Source organism: Saimiri boliviensis, chromosome 11 (genome assembly GCF_048565385.1).
Source record: "Saimiri boliviensis isolate mSaiBol1 chromosome 11, mSaiBol1.pri, whole genome shotgun sequence".
Lineage (NCBI taxonomy): Eukaryota > Metazoa > Chordata > Mammalia > Primates > Cebidae > Saimiri > Saimiri boliviensis.
The window spans coordinates 73,556,254-73,561,605 of NC_133459.1; positions in this window are offsets into that span (position 1 = coordinate 73,556,254).

Sequence of the window (5,352 nt, forward strand, 5' to 3'; positions counted from 1 at the left end):
AAACCAGGAAGAAGTCGAAATCCTGAACAGACCAATAACAAGGTCTAAAGTTGAGGCAGCAATTAAGAGCGAACCACCCAAAAAAAGCCCAGGTCCAGATGGGTTCACAGGTGAATTCTACCAGAGATACAAAGAGGAGCTGGTACCATTCCTCTTGAAACTATTCCAAATAATCCAAAAAGAAGGAATCCTTCCCAAATCATTTTCTGAGACCAACATCATCCTGATACCAAAACCCAGCAGAGACTCAATAAGAAAAGAAAACTTCAGGCCAATATCCATGATGAACATAGATGCAAAAATCTTCAATAAAATACTGGCAAGCCAACTGCAACAGCACATCAAAAAGCTTATCCACCATGATCAAGTAGGCTTCATCCCGGGGATGCAAGGCTGGTTCAACATACACAAATCTATAAATGTAATTCACCACATAAACAGAACCAAAGACAAAAACCACATGATTATCTCAATTGATGCAGAGAAGGCCTTTGAAAAAATTCAACAGCCTTTTATGCTAAAAACCCTCAATAAACTAGGTATTGATGGAAGGTATCTCAAAATAATAAAAGCTATTTACGACAAACCAACAGCCAATATCATACTGAATGGGCAAAAACTGGAAGCACTCCCTTTGAAATCTGGCACTAGACAAGGATGCCCTCTCTCACCACTCCTATTCAATATAGTATTGGAAGTTCCAGCCAGAGTAATCAGGCAAGAAAAAGAAATAAAGGGTATTCAAATAGGAAAGGAGGAAGTCAAATTGTCTCTATTTGCAGACAACATGATTGTATATCTAGAAGACCCCATCGTCTCAGCGCAAAATCTCCTGAAACTGATAAGCAGCTTCAGCAAAGTCTCAGGATACAAAATCAATGTGCAAAAATCACAAGCATTCCTATACACCAATAACAGACTTAAAAGAGAGCCAAATCAAGAACGAACTGTCATTCACAATTGCTACAAAGAGAATAAAATACCTAGGAATACAACTAACAAGGAACGTAAAGGACCTCTTCAAGTAGAGCTACAAACCACAGCTCAACAAAATAAGAGAGGACACAAATAGATGGAGAAACATTCCATGCTCATAGTTAGGAAGAATCGATACCGTGACAATGGCCATACTGCCCAAAGTAATTTACAGATTCAATGCTATCCCCATCAAGCTACCAATGACCTTTTTCACAGAACTGGAAAAAACCACTTTAAACTTCACATGGAACCAAAAGAGAGCCCACATAGCCAAGTCAATTCTAAGCAAAAAGAACAAAGCTGGAGGCATCACACTACCACACTTCAAACAATACTACAAGCCTACAATACTACGGTAATCAAAACAGCATGGTACTGGTACCAAAACAGAGATATAGACCAATGGAACAGAACAGAGGCCTCAGAGGGAACACCACACATCTACAACCATCTGATCTTTGACATACCGACAAAAACAAGCAATGGAGACAGAACTTCATGTTTAATAAATGGTGTTGGGAAAACTGGCTAGCAATGTGCAGAAAGCAGAAACTGGACACCTACCTGTCACCTTACACTAAAATTAACTCCAGATGGATTAAAGATTGAAACATAAAACCTAACACCATAAAAACACTAGAAGAAAACCTAGGCAAAACCATCCAGGACATAGGCATAGGCAAGGAATTCATGACTGAAACAACAAAAGCAATGGCAATAAAAGCCAAGATAGACAAACGAGATCTACCAGACTCCAAACAATACTACAAGGCTACAGTAATCAAAACAGCATGGTACTAGTACCAAAACAGAGATATAGACCAATGGAACAGAACAAAGGCCTCGGAGGCAACACCACAAATCTACAACCATCTGATCTTTGACAAACCTGACAAAAACAAGCAATGGGGAAAGGAGTCCCTGCTTGATCAATGCAGAAAGCAGAAACTGGACCCTTTCTTGACACCTTACACTAAAATTAACTCCAGATGGATTAAAGACTTAAACATAAGACCTAACACCATAATAACTCTAGAAGAAAATCTAGGTAAAACCATTCAGGACATAGGCATAGGCAAGGACTTCATGACCAAAACCCCAAAAGCATTGGCAACAAAAGCCAAAATAGACAAATGGGACCTAATCAAACTCCATAGCTTCTGCACAGCAAAAGAAACAGTCATTAGAGTGAATCAGCAACCAACAAAATGGGAAAAAATTTTTGCAATCTACCTGTCTGACAAAAGGCTAATATCCAGAATCTACAAAGAACTAAAGCAGATTGACAAGAAAAAAACAAGCCCATTCAAAAGTGGGTGAAGGATATGAACAGACACTATACAAAAGAAGACATACATGAGGTCAACAAACATATGAAAAAATGCTCATCATCACTGGTCCTCAGAGAAATGCAAATCAAAACTACATTGAGATACCATCTCACGCCAGTTAGAATGGCGATTATTAAAAAATCTGGAGACAACAGATGCTGAAGAGGATGTGGAGAAATAGGAACGCTTTTACACTGTTGGTGAGAGTGTAAATTAGTTCAATCATTGTGGTAGACAGTGTAGCGATTACTCAAGGACCTAGAAATAGAAATTCCATTTGACCCAGCAATCCCATTACTGGGCATACATCCAAAGGATTATAAATTGTTCTACTATAAGGACACATGCACACGAATGTTCATTGCAGCACTGTTTACAATAGCAAAAATCTGGAACCAACCCAAATGTCCATTAATGATTGGCTGGACAGGGAAAATGTGGCAAATATACATGGAATAGTATGCAGCCATCGAAAACGATGAGTTTGCATCCTTTGTCAGGACATGTATGAACCTGGAAACCATCATTCTCAGCAAACTGACACAAGAACAGAAAATCAAATACCGCATGTTCTCACTCATAGGTGGGTGTTGAACAATGAGAGCACATGGACACAGGGAAGGGAGCATCACACACTGGGGTCTGTTGGGGGAAAATAGGGGAGGGACAGCAGGGGGTAGGGAGTTGGGGAGAAATAGAATGGGGAGAAATGCCAGATATAGGTGATGGGTAGGAAGGCAGCTAATCATACTGCCATGCATGTACCTATGCAACAATCTTGCATGTTCTTCATATGTACCCCAAAACCTAAAATGCAATAAAAATAAAAAATAAAAAAGATGAAGGACTATGGAGACCAAAGTTTTTATAGTGCAGAGAAAGCCTCCAGGTGAGAAGAGAAAAACATTCTGTTCTCTCTCTCGCCTTGAGAGAGAAAAGATTGTAAATCTTTCTCATAAGACTTAAGGTCTGTGTTGATGTTAATATCACGGAGGGTATAAAGAGGCATGTTTGACCACCACTTCCCTGTCATGGCCTGAATCAGTATTTCAGGTTAAATTTTAGAGTGCCCTGGCCTAAGAGAAAGTCCATTCAGACAGTTGGGGAAATTTTAGAATTTTATTTTTGATTTACAGCAAGCTTGTCCAATCTGCAGCCAGCCCACAGGCCACATGCAGCCCAGGATGGCTTTGAATGCAGCCCAACACAAATTTGTAAGCTTTCTTAAAATAATATGACTTTTTCTTGTGTTTCTGTTTTGTTTGGTAGTTTATCAGTTACCGTTAGTGTTAGTTTATTTTATGTGCAGCCCAAGACAATTCTTTTTCTTCCACTGTGTCCCAGGGAAGCCAAAAGATTAGACGCTGCTGGTTTACAGGAGCACCAACAGTGGGACAAATCTGATTATTAAATGCATCCTAATGTGATACAGTATTAAATATACAGTATGACCTTTGAAATATCCTTGTCCAATGTTTAATCTGAACTCCTCAAGCCTCTGGTAACATGCACTTGAGAGTAAATACAAGATCTAGAGGCACAAAATAAATAAAATCAGACAATCCAGCATTACAGTCTTTTAGGCTGACTGATGCTGCCATGGACTGCATGGTAACCTCTGTGACCTGCACATATACCTCCAGATGAGTTTCTGGGAATAAAAAGTCTGAAGTAACTGGAAAACCACAAAAGGGAAGAATCGTCAACTCCTGTGGTGCCTAATTAACTTGAGACATTCTTCTATTTGTTCCTTATTCCCACCTTAACTGATTAGACAATTGGACTTTGTAATCAACCTTGGTCAACCTCATGACTCCATACCCTACAACCCACTCCCGGCTTGCAAAACCACCCTAAACTGTAACTTCTGTAACTTTCCACTGCTTATCCCAAATCTTTAAAACCAACTCCTATCCCACCACCCTTCACTGACTCTCTTTTCAGACTCAGCCTTCCTGCACCCAGGTGAATAAACAGCCATTTTGCTCACACAAAGCCTGTTTAGGGGGTCTCTTCATCCAGATTGTGCATTTTAACAGGGATTCTTCATGACAACTGCTTGGTATATTAAATTTCTTTTAAAAAAAGACAGTTATTTTGGAGAAAAATTAATTAGATTAAAAGTTTAAGATTAAAAGAAGCCAAAGAAAGTTAAAGCCCAACTGCAATGGGCAGTAATTCATAGAATCCTGGTTCAAAAACAAACTATATACAAAAGGTATTTTGGAAACAACTGGACAACTGGAGAAATGTAAATATTGCCTGGACATCAAATAATAGTAGTGAATAATTGTTTTCATTTGTATGATAAAGGTTTTATAGGAAATGGTCATATAGAAAAATGTCCTTGTAGGAGATACATTGCTAAAGTATTTAGAACTGAAGTGTCTTATCTACAACTTACATATCTAAAACCAACAACCAAAACACACACACGTAGGTACACATATAAATATGGAAAAATATTTGAACCTAGATGATAGTGATAAAGGAGTTAAGAAGAAATTATTTAGGCAGATAGTACAGGTATGGGAGTCCTTGGTGAGGCTTTTCTTTTTCATGAAAAGCAGCTCCAAATCATGTTCTAATGAAGAGCAGCTTGTAAAGTAGAGCTGCAGACATAGGCAGTCAAGTTGGGAGTTTGCAAGGGTGAATGCTGGCAGGAGCTAAGGACTAGACATGTTCAAGATGGTGGCTCCCTCTTCCCTTCTCTGTCAATCACATGTACAGTAAGAAGCAGACAAGACAGTGCCAATCATTGGAAACGCCACTTGCATAAGATTAGGGTACAGCAACCAGCCTTCCCCATGTACTATGTAAACATCATACCTGATCAAATCAATCTGTGAGCCCTCTATAAATCAGACACCACCTTCTCAAACCTGACCAGAAAATTCAGCGCATCCACCACCTGCAGGTCCTTTCCACTCAGAGCCCCTCTCTATAGACAGAGCTGTTTCTGTTTCTCTTCTTTTCTGCCTATTAAACCTCCACTCCTAAACTCCTCATGTGGGTCCACGTCCCCAGTTTGCATGCAATGACG